Here is a 25,848-nt window from a genome sequence, read left to right as displayed (position 1 = left end):
ATCTAACATAATTGAAGGCTCTCTACATACTAAGACATATGATTAGTTTAGTGGAATAGATGGACAGTTCAATGGAAGTGGTGATGTCCCCTTTTTCATCAAATATTATATAATATTGATAAAAAGTTGTAAATGGAAGAAAATGATCTAAAATAATTGGAAAAGAATTGGTCATGTTCTATGTCACTCTTGTGATGATGCAATTGTTGGTGTTTGAAAATATTACCAGTTTCCAATTACCTCGATGAGAAGATGACACATCTAGGGGCAGCTAACTCCCATTTTTGACATATCTTTTCAAACACTAGGCCAACTATAAGGCTTGACCCTTCTTCTACTTTAGGCTTTGAAAAACCTAGGTAGGTGGACCTCAAATTCAATTGATATGGTACCAGTGCAAAAACATACTCTTGAATCTATTAAAGAAGATAAAAGCCCTTATATCTCCTAATGACTTATGAAATGACATAAATCTATAGTAGCTAAATGTAAAACCATGGAGTTCATAAGTTGAGTGAGGGAATCATATTTTATTTCTTCAACATGAAATGGGAAAAATGTTTGATTAATGATGTTGATTCAACAAAACCTCAAATATGTAGCAGTATAACAAGTGATCCAATAACTGATCAATGTCTTAACCATTGGGCAATTTCATGGATTCAATAAATATATCTATGATATCGAGACATATTTCATATACCCAAACATCAGATCTATCTAATCACCTTGTGATTCAGATATCGATTTTCATTTAGACCTCATTCTCATGAAATATCCTTCTCAACATAAGTAAAAATCTTGTCAAACACATCAAGCATTTACTTGGTCCTTTGTCCCAACAAAAAAACCTATTTGACATACAACTTTAAAGGGATGCAAATGGATCTCAGATCTTTGTTCCTAGACCACATAAGATTGCAAAATATTGAGACAGGAGACAAGAATCAGAATGAAACTAATGGAATTTTTTCTCACTTGTATTCATTTCCTTGAAACAATACAATCAAATACATGAAATTAAAACATGAAACAACCTAACAGATTTGAAATATCTATATTATCTCTACAACTACTATTCATACAAGAAGCAATGCTGAAGAATGGTGTCACTGTATTGGGAATACATCAAGACTGGAACCAAAACCTAGTATCACAATAATGAGCAAATTTGCTACAAAAAATTGGAACCTCTACAATGAGAAGGAATGATAATGATATAGAGGTAGGGATTCTCAGATTTTCTCTACATTTGATATGTGTCCACTTGAAATTCCCTCTCTTTTCCATGAAAAGACTCTCTCTAATATCTCTCTTTAGTGGTGAATAATTCTTTGATCATTTTACCTCTCAAAGGTATCAAATATCTCAAAGACTGGATGAGCATTGTAATTAATTTTGATATCAAAGTGAACTCAAAGTAAAAGTAAAAAATTAGTTGAATAAGACCTTTAGAAACCAGGAAACCTATTAAAATCAGTTTTCTTCACCATCAAGCTCCAAAAAACTCTTATATCTACCTCCTAGCCAATTCTTATTATCAATGACGAGTTTTGCCTATTCTGCTAAGAATGCCCCGAGAATCACAAATTGGCTTATAACTTGAACCAGTGAATAGCTGTGTAGAAACTAACCTTAGATTTGAAAAATTTAGATCATTCCAATTTTGGTGTTATATTGGAGCATCTATTTTGAGAAAAAAATGCCCTTGTTATGCCCATTTGAAAATCAGTCTCTCATTCATGATAGAGTCATTAAAAAGATCAATTTGAAATTTTAAAAAAATCCTACAGTCAGAATTATAGAAAATTATAATTTTAAATCAAATTTTCAAATTTGATTTTGGAGGTTTGCACTTGAGTTTATAAAAAATAATTTTGGGACTTTGATTTTTTCATCATTTTTCCAGTCGGGTCAAACTTGGTTTGACCATCCCTACCACGTATCAACATGTGATTGGTTTGGACTTGCACAATCATCAGACCCTATCACCTAGGTGCTACGTCAGCACTCAAGAAGTGTTCCACATTAGGAACCTCTGCCACAATGTCACCATTAGACTGGTCCACCATGCCTGCCACATGTGACCTTTCTATTGTGTCACTATGTCGCTATATTATCTCTCAAGCAACTTTCTCATTGTGACATAGCAACTACCCTCAGATCTACCACGTAGCACGATCTGGTGCATTTGAGATATTTTCTTGCCTCAGTGCCACTTGTCCTTTTGTGATTCACCATTGAGTCATCTTGTACATACTATTGGTTGCCACTTGTCAATTTTTGGTTCGTTGACTGCATTTAGAAGTGGGACCCACGTTGCATTTTACCTTGGCTGGATTTTCATGGTTTTTCAACAATTTTCTATGTCACTACTAGAAAACTTGGGATTTTCTAGCAAGTGACATGGAAACTCACCGGATTCTTTAACTTTCCAATGAGTTGCAATGCTAACATCATTGGCTTGTTGTGGACGTTTGGGTGTTCAAAATTTGTTTGACTCTTTGCCAACTGGTTGTTCATGCACGGGGTCCACCCACATCATGTGGCTTCCAAAAAGCCCGTGTCTTGAAGAAAACATGCATTATGTATGGAATATCATTTAAACCTTACAAAATTTCAATTCACAACCCATGTGGGAAAAATGTTTTGAGCATTTAGTCTGTAACCTTGCTCTACACAACCCATGTGATTCTCTTCCTTGTATGTGAAGCACAAGGAGTAAAAATGTGGTCAAAGAAAGGAATTATTTTTTTCTGGTTGAATTGGATCATCCAAATTGACTATGTAAAGTTTTTAACATGGATACACAATGTTCAAGTCTCATAATCGGTTGCTCACATCATAAATATGTTTTCGACAACTATGACTTTGCATGAGTAAAGGATAGTCTTCCATCTACTAAGCAAGGAATGATGCAGAGGTACAATATGGCAATCATGCCAAAGACCAATTGACAATTCCATCCCATACATTGGGAAGTCCTTTTCCTTGTGGAATCTTCTTTGCCTCTTGTCATGCAAACTATGACTTCCCTTTATTTAATGGCTTCCCTCTTGGCATGGAGTTAAAATGCTCTACATTGCAATGCATTCCAATTATAAGTTCCAGCGATAGGTATAGTTTGGCGTGGAGTCTTCTTTTTAGTGTGGGGCTCTCTGCAAGTTCATGGTGCCTTTTTCTCCTACCTTGTAGATGCCATGGGCTTCTCTTTGTCACTAGTGGACTTCTTCTTCTACATGGAAATCTTTTATACTTGCTTCTTTTTCTTTGCAAAATGAAAGCAAACCCCTGCTCATGTTTCTTTAAGCTTCTTTCTTGTGTTTGATTCCTAGGTGTCCTTTTTCTTGGATAGCTCAATCCTACCTTTGCACCCAAAAATGTGCTGCAGAGAAACAAGTTAGCTCTCACAACACAAGGCTTTGAGGAAACACTTCCATTTGTGGAGGAAGCAAAAGAAAGAGCAAAAACATTTGCAACATACATAGGCTAGACATGGTGAGTGGTATTTCGAAGAGTTAAAAATAAAATTGAACCCTTGGTAGCAGTAGCTCCATCTTTATTTCACAATCAATGTCTTTCACTATTAATCATCTCATTATTTCCTTTTTTTAAAATGTGATCTTCCCCTTCCTTTTCAAATGCATGGCTTCTTTCCTTTGAATGTGCTTAGTTTTTTCTTGACTTTGAATTCTCACTCTAAACAAACTTGTAACTTTTACATTTTGACTAGTGCTGTTATCCTCAAGGATGTGAATTACAATTACGAGCTCTTCCTTTTTTAATCATTGTGCTCTCCTGTCTGCTCATGATTTCATCTTCTTGATGCCATGTGGTTTCTTTTCTCCCACTTTCTTTGGCATCTGACATCTTTGAGGTTATAGTATGGATTAACATACTTATAGCACTAAAGTTGAGTGTGGTGTAGAAAATTTTGTGTTCTCTCCATTAACATTGTTCACTAATTTGAACATGGTATCAAAGATGCTGATTGGGAAGATGTATGCTAAAATATAATGCATGAGAATGTTTTGGAGATTATTATTGCAATTCATTTGGCAGTTGTAAAATGAAATCCCTGAAATGATAGTGGCCTAATGATATAACATCATGCTTGATATAGTTATTAATGGAAGTCTCCAAAGTGCTCATGATTGTCAGGGCATTGTGTATGTGTGGGACTCTGTTTGGCAATGGTTTGATGAATAATTGATGCAGGAGCATCCAGAGGTATAAGGGAAATCCTGTGTCACCCAAAAAAAAAAATACCTAGACATAGTTTCTAATTCATGTGTTTTCATTTCTGGATATCCATTTGGGTCAAATAAAGGTTCCAACTCTCATAGTTCCACTATTGGTGTTTTATGTTAGAGTTTTTAAGCACCTTGGGATACGTGTAAATGCCAAAAAAATAGGACTATGTAATTAAGCCATAATTATGGTGAGTTAGAAGGTGTAAATTGGAGGGATGATTATAATTATAATTTAGAACATTCTATAAAAAGAATCAGATCAAAAGGCCCCACGATTTGAAAGTTATTGCAATTTTTTGGTTTCTAGAGACCTCCTAAGAATGCTTCAAAGTCAGGTTAGAGGCATTAAATAACCTTTTATAGGTCTAAAAAATGGGGGATGAGTGAAGCTAGTCCAAAGGGCTATAGAGCACTTTGAGAGCTTTTTGGAAATGTAAACAGTTTGTCAATCGAAGCTACGATTCAAAAGTAATACCTCCCAAAAATTTGGCTACTATTTCTGGATTCTTCTAATTTTGCACCGACTTCTAATGTGACTTCTGGAGCCTTCTATTTTGGTGGTGGATTCCAATTGGTACTTTCTAGAATTTATTCCTAATCCTTAACCCTTTGGGGATTGTAAGCCCAAAGGGCATGTTTTGGAGTCTATTTTTCTTTGTACTGATTGTATTAGCATATTTTCATAGTTAATAAAGTTTCCCTTTCCTATTGTGTCCATTCTATTCTTGGGCCTGACCCCATCAATAATGCAGATTTGAGGCAAAATCTTATATTAGAAAAATCTCTAAAATCATAACATTGAGTGAGGTAAGCTATGACCAAAGACATGTTAGCAATCCCCACACTTGAAAATGACATAGAACATGCATAGTCTGATGTGAAGAAGTATAAACTCCAAAGCTACTACCATAATGCCAACCTAGACCATCGCTACAGAGGCAAATCTTTATGATTCATTGGAGCATTTTTTTCAATGTTTGTAGCTTTATACAAGTCCCCATAGTACCCCAACCATTCTTAATTGGTCCTATTCCTCATTTTCATGCTTCCTTTTCTTCTTCCTTTCACTCTTTTCTCAGCAACATCACTCCTCTGACCCCGAGTCCATATCTATGCAATCAGATGAAATTAGTCAGGCCCTAAAGTAGGTCTGACTAATTATTTTTTTGTTTCCATATAGCTAAGTTCTCAAACTGACCTACTGAACATCTAACACTAATTTGAATCAAAATCCATCACTGAAATATCATTAAAACTCATTTTACCACTTATCTACAAACTACAACTTTCTGCTAACAAGGCCTATCGGCTGGCTTTAAAAATTGACCCAAACATCTGACCAGGCTACGAAATCAAACATACTAATTCTTTTTCTATAATCTCTTACCCTGTCAAATCTCATCTCATGAAAAGTTTTCAGTCAAAATATATTGACCATCAAAGTTGCTCTTAGAACTGCCTACAAGAAAACATGTCATAAAACATAAATTGCATTTAGATTTGGCTTCAAAAATTGGGCAAACTGACATTTGGGAAGATGAAAAATGGGACATTAGTTCACTATCATGAGGAGAGTATAAATTTTCAATTTAGGTTCATGGCGAATAATTGGGCGCAAATGGCAAGCGGTCAAAGTGGGCTACTTGGATTTTTTAAATTGAAACAATGGTAGAAAAGTGATTTTTGCAACTGGAATGAACTCGAAAAAGTGTGCAAATGGATTCATCAAGATATGAAAATTGGGACATTTAAAGTATTTTCAGAGAAAAACATAGTGGTATAATCCATTCAATCTCACGTATCACATATTTTGAGATATAATACATCAACAAATCTGCAAATGCTGACACCAGTAAAAAGCTAGAAATTGCATTTGGAATCACGTTTGAAAACTAATCAAACGGTTTCATCATCAGCTCAAACTTGAAACATAACAACTCTCTAACCTCTAGAATGCAACACAATAGGAATGTTAGCATTTTGATCAATTGGGTCAAAATTATAACTCCTCAAATAGGGCCTTACAAAATTATGAATAAATTGCATCAGCATGGCATTGATAAACAACCAACTTTGAGGGATTCGAAACTTAGGAAAACAGACTTGAAATGACTCAAAATCTGAAACATATTCTCTTAGATATGGATACTAAATAATCTCAAAGTAGTGAGTCATGAAGGAGATATTCAGTTGCAAACACATGCTCTTATCGCTATTTGACACTTAGGTAAAAATGCAAAATTCTCAAATTGCTTAAAACAAGACCTCATGAAATGACTTGGAATGACAATTTAACTTCATGGAATAGGTAGACACACTAGATGGAAGGCATTAGAAACATTAAACACCTCATAGGCTTATCAAGTACAACCAGGTACATGTGCACTTAAAAGCATTTATAGGACTTAATTTCTTCAATAGTACTCAAAATCAAGGCTATGATTTTGAGTGCCAACAAATTAGAACACATATTCTAGAGGTGGAACTTGAGTTGCAGTCAAGAGTAATGAATTTTGAGCATAAGATGGTGAGATTTCCTATCTTGAGCATTGACTACAAAAAAAAATGGCCAAAAGAAATTGTTAATTACTCATAACCAATAGTGGTAGGTGTTTATCTCTTATGGTATGGTTATTTTAACAGAGCATCAAGAGTGAGGAGCTAAGAATCTACATTGGTGTCAATCTCCATATTTCTATTGAACTCATAGTTTGAAAGTTCTAGCCATTCTTCTATAAGATAGAAAACCTATGAGGTGTGAATGATAGATGGGAAACGTCTGATGCCTTTTACTTCTAAAGCCAACACATGGAGATATTTGACAATTATTCATTGTGATGAATTTAACATAGTTACATATGGTTTGGTTTAAATTTCTTGTTAGAGCTCGTGATCTCCTCAGGGTTTTAAGATCTAATTACATGGTGTCACAATAACTTGAGCCTCTAATGGAAGTATTACTACACAAATTCCAAGTAATTTTTTCTTAGTGGCATCTTGTACCACCCACTTGGTGACTAGCTTTTCTCATTTCTCCATCTATGAACTCAAATCCAAAGTCAAGGTTTATATGACCAAAATTGAACTTGATATGCAAAAGCACAGGAATGCATGTGAAAAACTTTTCAAAATTCTCAAATTCAATAGGTCCAAGTCATAAATCAAATGCATGGAAAGGCATGGAGGAAGCCACATAAAGCATTAGGTTGTTGGTCAAATACCTAACTAAATATTAATGTAGAGTCATAGAGAAACCACTCATCACTAGAGTCTAGGAGATATATGTATCATGTTATGAATAGTAACTTCAAGCCTTTAATCAAATACTAGTTATTGTTGTATGGAGGTTATGATGATTGAGTTAAGTGCTCCACAATGCACATGAAGCATCGAAACTTTTAGGAACTCATAGTCACCATAGGTCATACATGGAGACACCATCATCTAAGGCCATCCCAAGTCACACAATGTATAGAGGTAGTGGGTATGAAGTGTAGACAATGCATGAAGACTATTTGAATAAATGTCTTCGGCTCTTGCCTAATGAAGGACCTTCATGTTGAGGTAGGAAACTAAATTGGGAAGCACACACATATTGGAACAATTTGATCATGAATCAACTTGAAGCATTTTGTGATGATAGAGAAAAATAATTGCATAGAGATTTTATAGATGTAAGGTGTCATTCGATGCTTAAAGATGTGGATTACTCAATTGACCTCATGTTTGATAGAATACCCTACAAAAGAGAAGTCAACAATGACATATGTGAATTAATGGTCATATTTAAAATTGGCATTGAGAATAAAATAAGAGAAGTTTGAAAGTTAAGTAATTTTCCATGTGTCATGTAGAAAATAATGGATGTCAAGATGTGACAGGGAAATGTTGCCAGAAAAGCAGGAGATAGACCCCATTTTTAAAAGATAGATGTCCCAAGTTTAACCATAATCTAATGCACCTTAATATTATGTGCCACTTAAGTATGACATTTGGTTCTTGTGATAGAACATAACATTATATTTTTTAATAAAACTTAAAGGATGGGAAGTTTTAAAAGTGGTAAAGAGATCATCAAAGAGGGAACACAAATATTAAAAGAAGATCTTATGAATTTTTTATAGAAAGAATTGGTTTTCAAGATTCAGTTATAGAGTAGAATAGGGAGTCCTTAAATAAATTTATTCCAAAATCTTGGAGGAGCAAAGGGTTCTTCTTTTTCCAAAGGAGGCTGATGGTGTGCATCTTCTTTTTGGGGGTGGAGAGTTATGGAGGTTCCATAGTTTGGGTAGACTATGTGCTGCATGAGAGGGGGAATGCAAATTTTATGAAAGGGACAATTTTTTATGGAGATCATAGATGTCCATTTTAATTTAGTTTTCTTTTCAAATTCTATGCAATTATTTTGATTTTCAGTAGTATTTAGAGAATGGATAATTTCTGGGTTGAATGTAGATTCTATTATTTCAAAGACTATGTGCTTTGAATTGATCTTACTCTAGGTTTATGTGTGAATTGAGGCTGAGTAATAGAATTAAATTCTACTATTGAACTCATTTATTATAGGGGTTGTCCTTGTTAGTTTAATCTTTCCTTAATGTATGTGCGAGTGGAAGAACTATGTGTCTTACCGCATGTGGAAGTCTTTTATTTCTATTTAAGTTATAATGATTTGTTCCCTATCCAAGAATAGTGTGAGTAGCCTTCACTTTCAAGTTAAAAGTATTTCTTAAATCTTATTCATTATATATCCAACCAGGGAGCTATACTCTATAAAATTCAAAGGGTGCTTGCACAATTCAATGGAAAAGTGACCCAAATATTGGTACCATTTTGTGTCTTCATTTTTGGGTAAATAAGAGTTATTTTTATGGTTTATCATGTGGAGAAATTTTTTTTTACTAACATGATTGTACATACATACCGTGTTGCTTGACATCCACTATCAAAACACTCGCACAAACTAAAGTTTATTGGTACTCAACATCAACTAAACTTTACTTGGCTTACACTGTATCACTTACATATACTAAAATTTGACTTTTCTTGGCTCCAACTAATTTTCTACTTAGCTTACACTAACTTTTCTTGGCACCTACTATGCAAATTGTTAAGCTTGGTAGACACAATTCATTTAATTTGTTCTTCTTAACTTAATCAGTGTATCCGTCCTTTACAACCTTAAGTAGATTATCAATGCACTATAATATCAGTATCTTAACTATTCCTTGTACTTCCTTTCCATATCATAACTCAACCTTTCCTCTGGGTGCTATTGTTATCTCATTTGATCAAATCCTCTTCATCAATCAAACAAATGATAGTACTCAAATCATCTAAGCAATTGTCTTACCAACAAGTTGTAGGTTTGACGTTAGTGACGAAACAATGATTGAAACACATATTTATACTTGTATTAATCTATTTTCAACAATATCCTTCTTTGACATTGATGGAAAACCAAACTGAATTAGTACAACCAACAAAATACCAAAAAGAAAATAATTCCTTGTATTGAAATCTCTCCCTCTATCAGCAATGTTTATCTTCTAAATAGGTTAAAATATTCTATTCTAATCAATAGACAATCAATAAATTCACCCTTATAACTCCCTCTAGATCACTTCTTATATTTCCCTTGACATTATCTCCCTCTCATTCCGTATTCCATGTTTCTTTTGTATCTTCTTTCTCCATTTCTAAATTGTTGGATTTCTCTTTTATTTCTATTTGTCTCCCTTTAGGATTTCTTTCACTTTCACAACAATGCCAAAGACTTGTCATCTTAATATCTAGATATGAGCATTTATAGTTTATCTCTCTGTCACATAGCTTGTGATTGATTTGTAGCTTCAGCTCTTTGATTACCGTAGACAACTCCTAAAGTAAGATCCACTACATCAATGTGTATCATATGTCAATCATGTTGTTTGATGTAGGGTACTTTGGATGCTTCTTAAACAACCATTGATAGTGGTATCACCCCTAGTTTACCTCTTGGATACTCATAAGCATCCTTAGGTAGTACTTTTGTGAAGATATTAGCTATTTTCTCTTTTGTGTTAACATATTCCATCTTCACCTCTTTATCTTGAACTAACTCTCTCAAGTAATAATACTTGATTGCAATGTCCTTAGCCTTCATATGCATCACATGATTCTTTGATATATTTATAACACTTGTATTATTACAATAAAGTATCATAGGTTTAGTGATTTTCTCTTTCATACCTTTGAGTAGCTATTTGATCCATACAATATTTGTACAATTTACTACAATAATAACATATTCAACTTTAGCAGTAGATTGATATATGTAGTTTTGTTTTTTACTAGTCCATGTAGCCAATCTTTTTCCTAAGAAAAATTCTCCTCCACTCATGCTTCTTTTTTCATCAATATTCCCAGGCCAATCAACATCAGTGTATGCTCTCAATTTAGATTTATCATTTTTCTTATAGTATAGAAAATAGTCTTCTGTTCCTCTCATATATCTCATTCATGGGATTAGTAGAGAATATTGCAACTATTGCAATAGATAATGCAATATTAAGTCTATCGTGTACTACATATTAAAATTTGTCAATCATAGACCTGTACAATGTTTGATTCACCTCAGTTGAATCATCATTCTTTGACAATTTATGTCCTATCACCATGGGTTTTCTTATTTCCTTAGCATCTTCCAATCTAAAAGTTTTCAGTATTGTAAGCATGAATTCTAATGATATTCCTATGGGGGAGTATTGTAGATATGTTACTATGATGATATGTGACATTCATGACTAAGTTTTTCATTGATGTCAACATAACAGTTTTATGTGGTATCTAACAAAAGAACAACAAAAAGATCAAGTTGGTATAGATAGCTAGTTGAGTATTCTAACTATCCAAGGTTATGGGAGATACTTCTAAGTAGCTAGTATATGTAGTTAAGGTCATAAGAGGAAATGATAAGTCTAGAAGAATTTATGTAAGTTTTGGTGATGTCTTTTTTGAGATAGAGTTTATAGAGGCATGTTCTAGTAAACTTGTTATATCTCTTAGTAGAGTTGATATTCTGAGAATTAAGGTTGAGAAAATGAAGAAGACATGTTGATGATGATATGGCTAATTTTTCTCATCATAATATTGCATGTATGAAAAGTTATCCAAGTTGAAAGGTAAAATATTTATGTTATTTCTAAGTATAACATGTTCTTAATATGGTCCTATAATAATTAATCGAGAAGGTCTAACAACTGAATCAAGGAATTATTTTGAGGACTTGATATAAAGGAAGGACATTTTCCTTATCATGAGGTGTGAGACTCAACATGAATTGTATTGATGAGAAGAGACTTTAAGTTGAGAGAGAGTGTAATGTGAAATTGAGAAGAGCAGTGCATAAGTGAAGGAAACTTCATTATTGAGGTTTTGTTGAGTGATCTAAGGTTTGATATTTGAATTTGAGGTTCATGACCTAGTCTACAAGGTCTGACAGGTGATTGTTTTGGTTGACAAAAAAAAGGAAAGAAGAAAATAATAGTAAATTACATGTTTGAGTAGTGAGATCTTCTTGTAGTTGAAATTGTTTTTTTGGGCAGTGGGCTCATCTTGCATACATTGTAGCACAACTTCTAATAGGGTTAGAATCTTCTAATATAGATTCAAAGTCTTATAATAGGGAATCTATGTACTAAATGTTGTAATAAACTCCTAATAGGGTCCATCTTCTAACAATTTATATTAGTAGAGTTTTTCTACTAATTAAGGGTTTCCCCAGTCAACATATTTGGTGTAATTGTCTATGTGCATTTTATTATGGTTTCTATTTACATTGGTTGAATGGTTAAGTTTTTATAAAGAAGATAAATGTTTTATCTATGAAATAACTAATTCATCCCCCTCTTAGTTATCTTGGTGGGCTATTATTTCTAATAATTGGTATTAGAGCATCAGGTCCTTAAAGGTAAAGTTTAACAACTTTGGGAGATCCATGGTGAACATGTTCAGGAAAGATAGTCTGAAGTTTGATGAAACAAATTATGACAGCTGGAAAGAAAAGATGAAGACAAATCTATTGTGTATGGGCCTAGGATATTGGATCTTTGACAAAATCAGCGAAGAAAATCATTCTTGAAAAAGACTTGGAAACTTTTACTAAGATAGAAATAAATCTTTTTATGAGTGACATGAGATCTAGAGAAGCACTATTGATTGCACTTTCTAAAATTGAGTACAATCAGGTAAAATCACTTGCTACTTCACATTTTATTTAGAAAGCTTTGGAAAATAGTTTTGAAGGAGATGCACATTATAAGAAGTTGAGACTACAAAGTTGGATTTTTGCATTTCAAGATGCTAAAATGATGGAAGATGAATCTATAAGAACATATATAGGTAAGATATAAAAAATTACTGTACGTATCAAAGCTCAAGGAGGAACCAAAGAAGATGATGAGGTTATATATAGAATATATTGAAGACTCTAACACCACCATTTAAGTTAGCAATTTAGATGATACAATTGTTGATATCTTGTACCAAATATTTCAAAAAGGAGTCATTACTTGGAAGACATGAAGTAGTTGAGAATGAGCTCAGACAGTCCAAAGAATTGACTAGAACAGAGACAACTTTTAGTGCCCTAAATATTCAACCCAATCTATCAAGAAGCACAAGTGCTAGAGGAGATTTTGCTAGCATCAAAAAATCTAATGAGGACATAAAGATTGAAGAAGGAATAGCCTTTCTATTGAAAAGAGAGAAAATAGGTAAGAAAACCTTTAAATGTTGGACTTGTGATGAATATGGTCATATGCATCTAAGTTTCTTAAAAGAGAGAAAAAGTATAAGTGAAATTACAAGCCTAGAAAAGATAGAGAGTGTTTGTATGCAACTGGAGATAATGATTTTGATGAATAAACATTAAGTGCTAGTGATGATGAAATGAGATTTATGGAAATTAAAGCATAAAGTATAGAAATGGTAGCTTTGGTGTCACACGTTGAGAAGAAATCTAATTGGATAATTGATAGTGGTTGTTCACATCATGTGACTAGTGACATGAACAAGTTTGTTAAATTCAAAAGTCAAGATGGAGGAATTGTCAAAGGTGGAATCAATTCAACATGCCAAGTTAACGGTATTGGATCTATAACTCTTGATGTAAAACTAACACTAAGGATGTATACTTTGTTGATGGTTTAAAGCACAATGTTTTGAGTGTTTGACAATTAGTAGATAAAAGTTATCTATTACAGTTCACAAAGAAGACATGCATGATCAAAGACAAAGATGGAAAGGTAATTGGAACATGAACTAGATCTAGAGATAATGTATTTTAGTTGAATCCTACTAAAATGATATGTTTGGTTGCAAAGGTAGATGACAGTTGGTTATGGCATAAGATATTTTGTCACATAAACTTTGACAATATTGTGAAGACTAGTAGAACGTTTGCAGTTAGAGATTTTCCAAAGATTGTAAAGCCTTCTAACATTTTTTCCAAGGAATGTGTTTTGGCTAAGCATAATAGAACTTCTTTTCCTAGCAAGAATTTTAACACTACAAGAAATTTGGAGATTGCACACATAGATCTTAGTAGCTCTACAAAGACTAAATGATTCTATGGTGAAAGATACTTTATGATTCTAGTTGATGATTTTTCTAGAATGATGTGGGTTGCATTTCTTTAAGAGAAATCTAAGGCATTTGATAAGTTTTAAATATTCAAGAATAGGGTTGAGAATGAATCTAGTATGAAGATTAAATGTTTAAGATCAGATAGAGGAGGAGAATTTACTTCAAATAAGTTTAACATATTTTTTGAAAAAAATGGAATTAAAAGATAGTTATCAGCTTTGAGAACCCCTGAACAGAATGGCATTGTAGAGAGAAGGAACAAGTCAGTTACAAAAGTTGCAAGAGTTATGTTAGTAGATAATGAATGATGTATCCAAATTTTTTTGGAGAGAAGCTATGAATATTGCAGAGTACACTATGAATAGAGTGAAAGGTTAGGAAAGACATAAACAAAGCCCCTTATGAATTGTGGTTTGGTCACTCACCTATAGTTAAGTACTTCATAATTTTTGAGAGTAGGTGTTATATCAAAAGAGATGATGATATTGGTAAGTTTGATGCTAGAAGTGAAAAAGGTATAATTCTTGGCTATTCTTTGAAAAACAAGGCTTATAGATGTTATAATCAGAGAACTAAGACTATAATATAAAGTAAAAATATGAGAATTGATGAGAAATTTAGAACACAAGAAAGAATAGTTGATTACAATTTAGATGATGATGTTGTTACTAAGCCAAGGAATGATGAGGTATTTCTTGAGACTAACAATGATTTGTAGAATAAAGGAGTGCCAAGGTAGGAACAAAGCTCAAAACCTTTAGTAGAGCCAAGAGTTGAGATAACAACTCCTACTTTCAGAAAGAATATGATAAAGAATCACCCATTCAATCAAATCACTAGAAGTAGAGATAAAGGTGCGATGAAAAGAAGTAGAGTAAATGAAAAAATATGCTTGATATCTCAAGTTGAGCCTGAGAATGTAGATGAAGCATGTAAAGATGATTATTGGAAACAATCCATGAAAGAGGAATTAGATCAAATAGTAAAGAATGAGACATGGGAATTGGTCCACAAACCAGTAGACAATAATGTGATAGGAACTAAATGGGTATTTAGAAAAAAGATGAATGAATAAGGTGAAGTTGTAAGAAAAAAAAAAGATTAGTATGTAAATCTTATTCGTAGAAAGAAGGGATAGATTATGAGGAGACCTATGCTCCATTGGCTAGAATAGAAGTAGTAAGACTATTCTTAGGCTATGCATCATAAAAAAAATTCAAAGTATATTAGAAGGATGTCAAGTCAACATTTTTGAATTGAGAACTTGAAGAAGTATACATTGAGGAGCTTGAAGGATGTCCTTTGATAGATGAAAAGGACATAGTATGTAGACTAAAGAAAGTATTGTATGGATTGAAGTGAGCACATAGAACCTAGTATGAAAAGTTGGACAAACATTTGACAAAACTTGGATATAGAAAAGGCATGATAGACAATAATCTATATTAGAAAGAAATTGATGATGGTTTGATGATTTTGGTAATATTTGTTGATGATATCATATTTGGAGGAAATAGTGAAGAAAGTGAGAAGTTTGTTGAGGAGATGAAGAAAGAATTTGAAATGAGTATGATGGGAGAGATAAAATATTTCCTAGGATTGTAGATTATATTAAATAATGAAAGAATCTTTATTTCTCAGACTAAGTACCTAAAGGATTTACTGAAAAGGTTTGGTTTAGAAAAATTAAAACCCATTGGAACACTTATGGTAACTGGATACAAGTTATCTATAAAGGATGGGACACCTACTATTGAGTAGAAGAAGTACAAATCTATCATTAGAGGATTAGAATATCTAACTCACACAAGGTTGGATATAACAAATGCATTTGGAATTGTTGTAAGATTCCAACCTAATACAAGAGAATCACATTATGTAGTAGTCAAAAGAATATTTAGATATCTAAAAGGAACATCTAAGTTTGGATTGTAGTATGATAGATCTAATGATTTCACTCTAAGTGCTTATACCAATGTAGATTGGGCAGGTAGTATGGATGACAAAAAAAGCATAGTGGTGCAGCCTTCTTTCCTGGAGGAAGATTGGTTTCTTGGTTAAGCAAGAAGCAAGATTGTAAATCACAAAGTAAAATGAAAGTAGAGTATGTTGTAGAAACAAATAATTATAATCAAGTAATTTGGATGAAGAAAATGCTAAAGGATATAAGGATAGAAATCAATGAACTTGTTTTCATACATTGTAACAACACAACCATGGTAAATATGATTAAGAATATAGTGTTGCATTCTAAGACCAAGCACATTTCTACTAAGTATCATATGTTGAGAGAGAAAGTTGCAAAAAAAGAAATTAGATTGGCATATGTGAGCACTAAAGAGAAGATTGCAAATATATTCATTGAGCCTCTTCCCAAAGAGACTTTTGAGTATTTACAAGGTATTCTTGGGGTTATGCCCCTTTATACATGAGAGTAGAAGATGCAAGAGTGCATCACTCTTGTCATGTAATAGAGTACCATTGTTGTATAGACTGAATGTTGATGCTTCCTGTATGGTGGAGTATATATTATGAAAAGAGTCATCTAGGGCTCTTGTTGGATGTTGTTTTGAACGACGTCTTTTGACACTTAAGCCTAGTAAGAATCATTTGTTGCAAAGTTTGATGCAGTAAAGTTGGTTGCTGAAACCATTGACATTGATGTCAATGGGGGAGATGTTTGGCATGAAAAACAGCATGGTAAATTAGTATGCATGATAATTGGAGAAGTTTAGCATAAGCACAACATGGAATTATAGTTTTTTAGTAGCCACATTGAGGTTTATCAATGGGGGAGAATAATTGAAAAAGAGGTTTTGACAAGTAAATTGAACAGTCTATTGTTGATATTCTTGGAACTAGATGTTTCCATCAATGCCAAAGGGAAAGATTGTTGGAAGCATGAATGCTGATGATATTCCTATGGGGGAGTATTGTAGATATGTTACTATGATGATATGTTACATTCATGACTGAGTTAGTAATTGGTGTCAAATTAGCAATTTTTTGTGGTATCTAATAGAAGAACAGTGGAAAGATCAATTTGGTATGGACATCTAGTTAAGTATTCTAACTATCAAAGGTTATGGGAGATACTTCTAAGTAGCTGGTATATGCAATTAATGTTGAAAGAAGAAAGGACAAGTCTAGAAGAAGTTATTTAAGTTATGGTGATGTTTGTTCTGAGATAGAGTTTATAGAGGTATATTCTAGTAAATTTTTTATATCTCTTAACATATTTAATATTCTAAGAATCAAGGTTGAGGACTTGAAGAAGACATGTTGATGATGACATGGCTAAGTTCTCTCATCATAATATTGTGTGTATGAAAAGTTATTCAAGTTACAAGGTGAAAGATGTATGTTATTGCTAAGTGTAATGCATTCTTAATGTGGTCCTATACAATTAATTAAGAAGGTCTAATAGCCAACTCAAGGAATCATTTTGAGGACTTGATATAAAGGAAGGACATTTTCCTTTTTCATGAGGTGTAAGACTCAACATGAATTGCATTGATGTGAAGATATTGCAAGTATAGATAGTAGAATATGAAGTTGAGCAGATCAATACAAAAGTGAAGAAAACTTCATTGCCAAGGTTTTATTGAGTGATTTGAGATTTGATATTTGGATCTGAGATTCATGACTTGGTCTAAAAGGTCTGACAAATGATTGGTTTGGTTGAAAAAACAAAGCAAAGAAGAACATTACAGTAAATTACATGCTTGAATAGTGAGTTCTTCTTATAGTTGAAATTGCATGTTTGGGTAGTGGGCTTATCTTGCATACATTGTAGCACAACTCATAATAGGGTTGGAATTTCCTAACAAGGATTCAAAGTCTCCTAACAGGGACTCTATGTACTAAATGTTTTAATAGAGTCCTAAAAAGATCCATCGTCTGACAAGGAATATTTTTATTAGTGCATCATCTTGTGGGCATCATTCTCATTGGGGTTTTCCCTCTAATCAAGGCTTTCCCTAGTCAACATATTTGGTGTAATTGTCTATCTACATTTTATTATGGTTTCTATTTACTTTGGTTAAATGGTTAAATTTTTTTAAATAAGATAAATGTTTTAATTATCAAATAACTGATTCATACCCCCTAAGTTATCTTGGTGGACTATTGTTTCTAACATTTAGTATCTCCTTTACATAGTTTGAATGAGTGATGTATATACCATATTTTATTTAATATACTTGCAAAATCACAAAGAACTTGGTCTCTCCCAACATAGACATCTCAAATACTTTATTCATTTCATTTACAAAAGCCTTACATAAAGTATCTTGACCTCCAAATATGATATTATCAATAAAAATTTTAGATAGTAAAATGCCTTTTCCTTTCTCTATTTACAAGTATATATTGTTGTTATCATTAGTCCTCTCAGATCTAGTCTTTACAAGATAATTATGAAGCTTTTTATACCATGCTCTTGGTGCTTGCTTCAAACCATATAAAGCTTTGTGTAGTCTACATACTCTATTTTCATTGTTAGCATCAACAAATCCTTCTGGCTGTTCTATATAAAGCTCTTCCTCCAATATACCATTTAGAAATGTAGACTTAACATCCATTTGATAAAATTTAAAACCTTTGTATGTAGAGTAAGCAAGCAGAGTTCTTATTCCTTCCAATCTTGCAACAGGAGTGACTATTTCTCCATATTCTATCCCTTCTTCTTGTGCATATTCTTTACAAACTAATCTTTCCTTGTTCCTTGTGACTTCACCATTTTCATCTAACTTGTTTCTAGACACTCACTTGGTGCCAATCACATTTTTATCTTTTGGTGTAGGAACTAGAGTCCATGCCTTATTTTTCTCTATTTTTTCAATCTCTTCTTTCATGGCTTTACTCTAGTCATATCTTCTAAGGAATCTTTCACTATTTTAGGTTTTTGAATGATAAGAAAACATGTATCATTTCTCAACTTGTTCCTTGTCATTGGTCTAGCATCTTTATCTCCAATAATTTGTCCAATAGGGTGATGTCTCTTGACATACTTTGACAATCTTGCTTCTGCTCTATTTTTTCTCATTTGGTTTCTCAAATTTTGAATCATTATATACATATCTATTAGGTAGTTGAAAATATCTTTCATGTACACTAATCTTAGAATAAAAATGTGCCTCAACTTCATTCTGTAACTCAACACCTAAATGTAGCCCAATTCTTGAATACAAATTGATATTCATAGTATGTAACTCAACAGTCACACTTGCTATTGATTTGCAACTTGATTTACAATATCTTCATTAGCAGACATACCTTCATAAAAATATACAAATGATTTGTATTCCTTTCACTACTTCATAGGTTCAACCTCATGTACCTTTGTGTATTCATCAATTTTCACATTTTCACTTTCCAAAACTTTGTTAGTGTTAGTATTTAAACACTTATAAGCTTTACCTTCTTGTGGAATAGACAAAGAATATACCTTCTTCACTTTTTGCATCTAATTTACCATTCCTAAAATCTTTGAGGATATAACACTTGCTTCAAATACCTTAAAATATTTTACATTGGGTGAGTATCCATACCATAGTTCAAAAAATGTTAAATGAATACCTTTCTTGAGTTACACATGGTTCAAGGTATAGACAACTGTACTTACAAATTCTCTCCAATATTTTAAAGAAACATTATTTTCCATCATAAATGTCTTACTATAGTCCATTATAGATATGTTCCTCCTTTTAGAAATTCTATTTTGTGGAGGGGTCCTAGGGGCAAATGTCTATCTTTTGATACCTCTATCATTATAAAACATTTTCTCATTTTATGCAAATTTTCCTTCTCTATTAGATCTCAAACTTTTCAAAATTTTACCTATTTCTTTCTCAACTCTTGCTAAGTACCACTTAAACATTTGGAAAGCATCAAATTTCTACTTCAGAAACATAACTATCATCATTCTAGAATAATCATCAACAAATAACATAATGTACTTGTTGTTGGAAATATGTATGATAGGCTAAGTTACTAAGAAGGGAGGGGTGAATTAGTAACTAAGAAAAAAATAATCTTTATTTACCAATTAAACCTTCATGTGTATTTTGATCTAATTGCATGTATGAGAAACTAAAAATATTAAGAATTCAAAACATTTGACACACAATTTTGGTGACTCAGAAACCTTCCAAATAGAAAGTAAAACTAGGGTGGGAATGATACCCACAAGCTTTAGTACTATAGCATAAACTTGGCCCGTTAAGGGTTACAATGATCACTTTTGATTATTTTCCCTATTTGGTGCTATAAGGACTACTAGATCCACCTTACAAAAGGAGTTACAAACATACAGTAGCCTGTGCACTCAACAAAGAGATTTACAAAAGACTGTTAAGTCTACCTTGTGAAAGGATTTAACTGATTCACTTGTTAGGATGAAATAGTAATTGATCTCTAATTTGTAACTTAGTTTGCTGAATGAGATACCTTTGAGTGTAATGATTACCTTATAGTGATAGATAATTCTTTGTTGCTCCTTATACTTCTTTTAGCCTATATTTACAAACACTTTACATGAAGTATCACCCTATTAAAGGATTTACATAAAGGTTGTTAAAACCACCTAATACATAGGATTTTCTTAACCTTCTTCAAAGGTTTTACTACCTAGTTGTTAAGCTAACCTATCACCATAGGATTTCAACCTCTAATACAATTGTGAGAGAGTCTTAGAACTTTAACCTGATTGAATGCAATCTCAAATCATTGGATTTAGGCACTTGATCTAATCTTTCTCTTCTAATCCTTGCTTGATTTGATATTTGAATATGTCCCCTATTCTATTCTAATCAATTGGATATATAAATGTTGTTCATTCCACTAAGTCTTTTCCTCTTCACACTAAAATTTTGCTATAATCTCCCCTTATGCTATATTTCTTCTATACATACAATGGTGCATTCATTATCCTTATAAAGAATATGAAGACTTAGGGTTAGGTATGGATCTACAATCAATATTGAATCTCAAATTCTCGCTCATACTTTGCATTTTTCTTATTGGTTGCATGCCTTCACCACTTTTCTGATTGGTTGCATGCAGCTTGCATAGGGAATGTAAATGATTTGTTCTTATCCTTTTTCTCCTTCAAAATTTGTCTAAGTTAGCTCCAAAAATGGTTTACATCTTAGTTTGTGCAAATACAAACTCTTATGTTGATCCTGCATTGCTCAGCACATGAAGTATTACTGATGCTCGACACATACTATTTCTGGATTGCTTGGCATCAAGTATGTTTCCTATTATGCTTGGCACCTATTGTATCATATATCACTCAAAATATATTGTTCTAAGTTGCTCAACATCTAAATGATTTTGTTACTCGACACATGAACGATTCCTAGATCACTTAGCACATACTACACTATGATTTGCTTAGCAGTAACTATGACTCAACACCTATTGAATTCTAGCTCGACATCTATTGTGTACTCAACATACATAGTGAAAATGGTTAAGTGTGTTGACACTCATTTGTCAATACTATGTATTTGACCAACAATCTCCCCCTTTGAAATGAGTGTCAAAAACACTTAACTAAGCATTGATGATCCTAACCTTATTGAGTACATTCTTTACTCACTGAACTTACATGCAAAATTTCAAAAAATTATGAGTAGCAATATACCTTATGACTCCCTTTGAGTTGATTATGCCTTTGAAATTGGAATTTTGTGCCAATATGCCTGATCCTTTCTATCCTTTGACCCATTTCTGCGTTCTAAGCCTAAATGTTATATCTAATCTATGTAATGTCCTTGAATTCCATGTGATTACCAAAAAAATTACATCTCTCCTTCATTTCTTTATTCCTTGTCTCCCCTTTTTTGTTTATATACAATCATTCCACTTTATTTTCAAAATAAATGAAAGAATGGAGTGAAAGAATGTATTTGATAATTGCCCATAGTATCTACATATCTCCTCCTTTGCTTATTACTCCCCCTATAATATATATCTTCCCCTTTTTTTGACATTGATGTCAAAGGGTTCTATGGAATAATTCCATGTTTAGCCAAAAATGAGCTATTAGCCTCCAGAAGTATCTTCAAAGCTGCATCCTATTTGTTTAATGTAGTATCCAATGACTTGTTTTGGATTGTAAGCTCTGCTACTAGGTCTACAAGTCCTTCATGTGTAGAAATATTGTGGTGCAGGAGCACCTAGGTAGGCTAAGTGTGAAACCTAGGTATTTCTTTATTTTTGGCTTGTAGTGATGCTAGCCACATCACTATTCTAATAATAGGTCCTATGTGGTCCTTAGGTGTGTTTAGGAGACTTGGCAAGACCCAAAGTGACCAAGTTGCTAGAAGTTGCCGACTATTGTCAACTAGGTGACTTAGGTCCGGAAAAGGCTAAAATGGTCTAGAAAGGTTCCAATGGCTTTGAATTGTTTATTTGAAGTCATTTTATGCATATTATATGTCTACTTTGTTTTGTGCCAAATTTGGAGGTCTAACTCCATGTAGAACAAAAGTTGCTGAAATGTTGTCATGTTGTCATGACAACATTTTCTTGCAAAAAGCAACTTTTTGGCTTTTGTGTGTTTAGAATGTCCTAACTATTTAGAACAGTTATGGAACTGATGGAGGAGCCTGTAAAAATGTGAGGATAGCCATTTTCAGGGGGTTGGACAAGTTGGTTTTGCATTTTGTACAAATTGAGCAAGTATTTTGTGGCCGATTTTATGCATTTGAAGTCATTTTTAATAGAGGAGGATTGAATGGCCTGATTTTTGTGTTGGAAAATTTCTGAAATATTGTTTTTAATCTTTTTGTAGTGTTGGTTTGATCATTTTAATTCGTTTGCATTAGTGTAGAAAAATCTTTTTGTTCTTGGCAAGTTGCTGATCTGAACAGGGCTGCACTTAGAAAATGGGATCTTAGGGCCACTTCCCACCATTGGAAACCTTTGGCATTTTGGGATTTGGAACTAGGATCCATGTACATTATGTATCAAGAAGGAGGGACCTTGAAAGCATCAGAAAGCATTTTTAAGGTGATGCCCTAGGCAAGCCAAATGCAACTTGGCTAGGAATCACAGTTGGAAAATGAGTTATGGAGAGGATTGAGTGTACAAATACCTTAATCCAGCTGCACAGTGAGTAATGAGAAGGTCTAACCTTGCTCCAGTCCAAAGGAGAGGTCTTGGAAAGGTGTCTAAGGTGGTTTTCCATCACAACAGCGATAAAGCACTTGAAATCCTCATTTTTGGCCTAAAATTGTACTTTCATTGTACGGAAAGTTTGGAGGCTAGAAAATTACAGAATCTTGAAGTATTCTAAAAAGGGTATCCAAAAATATAATTTTTTTGTAGGGTTGTTAAGAATTTTTTCAAGAAATCTTGTTTCCAGCTATTTAGGAGGGCTAATTCCTAGTAGCCTTTTTGGAGCAATTTGGTGTATCTTCCCTAGTAGATTGAATTTGCCTATGAAATCAGCATTGTTTAGGGTCATGGATGTTAGAAGGAGTCTAAAAAAACTCTAGATGAAGAACTGGTACCCTTGGAGCTATAGATGGACTTGAGGGTTAATAGCGGACTGGAGCCGGCTAGTAAGAAATTTGATGTTACTTTGTTGGTGTACCCCCAACTGAAGGATTAGGATCTCTTGAGCAAGGTCCTAGTAATTATAGGGTGTGAAGAAGCCCTAGTGGGTCTAGTGAATGACCTAAGGTAGCCCTGAGAGAGAGCTTGGGGTTTGGAAGCAAGGTTGGGGTGTTACATCAGAGTGGTATCAGAGCCAGTTAAAGATTTTGGAAAGGTAGTTAATGTTGGAAGCTGCTAAAGAATCAGTAGGAGAATCCATGATGGTGACAAATGTGGAGTTAGCTAAAGAAGTTGATGAGCAAAGGCAAAGAAATCAACTTCTTGAAGAAGCACTAGAAGAGGTGAAGCAAAAACTAGATGCAGTTGTAGAGGCAGCCAAGAAAAGAGATGAAGAAGAAGATGGGAATGGTAAAAAGGTAGCAGAGGAAGATATTGTACCTGAACCTGATCCTATCTTGCAAGAAGAGCCCTTCTTGAAGGTAATCAAAGCCTTAGGAGGTAAAGCTTTGGAAGGAGTGCCACTTTTCAGTGGTAAGATGGATATTGATGCAGTTATGGATTGGTTAGAGGGTATGGAGAACCACTTTGAGTGTGAGGGTATCTCAGAGGCACAAAAGGTTAAGGTTGCTAAGTCAAGGCTTAGAGGCTCAGCCTTAACATGGTGGAAGTATGTACAAGATGAAAGAGTCAGCATGGGCAAGAATCCAATTGCAAATTGGAGTGCTATGGCAAACAAAATCAAGGAGAACTTCCTACCTGAAGACTTTGAGATCCAACTCCATAAAAAGAGGCAAGGACTGAAGCAAAAAGATCTTGATGTGACCTCCTACACTGAAGAATTTCAGAGGTTGTGTTTGAGATTCAAGAAGCAAGAAGAGGAGTCACTCAAGGTGGCAAGGTATCTTGGTGGCTTGAAGTGGAACATTCAAGAGGAGCTTAGGTTATGGGCCCCTACCACTATCCAAAGATGTCATCAGCTAGCTTTGAAGGTAGAAGAAAAGAACAAGAGGAAAGGAGATTCTAACTTCAAAGATAGAGGCAAAGGCAGAAATCAAAAAAATCAAAGAGGAGGCTACCATGGCAAAGGTAGTGATCAAAAGAGCCAAAGTGAAAGCGAACCCATGGAGCAAACTATTGACCACTCTTCAAGAGGTGGTTATAATAGAGGGAGAGGCAATCAAGGAGGATCAAGTAGGGGTAGAGGAGGTAGGAGCAGCTCTTACTTTGCAACAATGAAGTGTTACAATTGTGGTCAACTAGGCCATCCTGCCTATAGGTGCCCGGACAAACCCTCTTCCTCAAGCCAAGATAAAAGGCTAGCATATGCACAAGAAGATAATAGAAGTTGCAAGGATGTTGACATAGACCATATTGAGTCTGAAAAAGGTGAGAACCTCATGTTTAGGAGGGTGCTGATCAAGCAACCAGCTTCTAATGAGCCTAGACATAGAAGGGCATTGTTTAGGATCAAGTGCAAGATCCTAGGAAAAGTATGCAAGGTGGTGGTTGATTCTGGATCAACTGATAATGTAATATCAGAGGAGGCTATTACAAAGCTCAAACTGAAGAAGATACCTCATGACAACCCTTACAAAGTCACATGGCTTAACAAAGGGCAAAGCATCCTAGTGAATGAACAAGCATGGGTGGACTTCTCAATTGCAGGATATAAAGACCGCTTATTATGTGATATTTTGCCAATGGATGCTTGTTATCTTTTGCTAGGGAGACCTTGGAAATTTGATAGGGAAGTGGTCTATGATGGCAAGGAAAATACCATAACATTTAAGAAAGGAAGCAAGACCTTCAAAATTCAGTCATTGTTAGAAGGGGATGAACCTCAGTCCAAGGTGCCTAATGTGCTGCTATGTGGAGAGAAAGAGTTTATTAGAGACCTCAAGCATGAGGAGAGCCAAGGATTTGCAGTCATACTAAAGGTTGCAAGTGAAGAAAAGCCAGTCCAAGAACCTTTACCAGCAGAGGTACAAGAGTTGCTTGTAAAGTATAAGGAGATTGTTAGTGATGGTACACTAGCTACCCTACCACCAAGAAGAGTTATCAGCCATCAAATTGACTTTGTTCCAGGTGCCTCACTACCTAATAAGGTAGCCTACAAGTTAACCCCAGATTAGAACCTTGAAGTGGCAAGACAAGTCCAAGAGTTGATGGACCAAGGTTTGATCCAAAAGAGCATAAGCCCTTGTGTAGTCCCGGTGGTTTTGATATCCAAGAAGGGAGGAAAATGGAGGTTGTGTACTGATTCAAGGGCCATTAACCGCATTACAATCAGGTATAGGTTTCCTATTCCAAGAATTGAAGACCTTATGGATTGTCTAGGAGGTTCTATGTATTTCACTAAGCTGGACTTGAAAAGTGGGTATCACCAAATTAGAATAAA

This window comes from Cupressus sempervirens, chromosome 1 (assembly GCF_028749045.1).
Source record: "Cupressus sempervirens isolate cs-2001-9-10 chromosome 1, ASM2874904v1, whole genome shotgun sequence".
In the NCBI taxonomy this organism is placed as follows: Eukaryota; Viridiplantae; Streptophyta; class Pinopsida; order Cupressales; family Cupressaceae; genus Cupressus; species Cupressus sempervirens.
Note: the sequence above shows the minus strand (reverse complement) of the source record.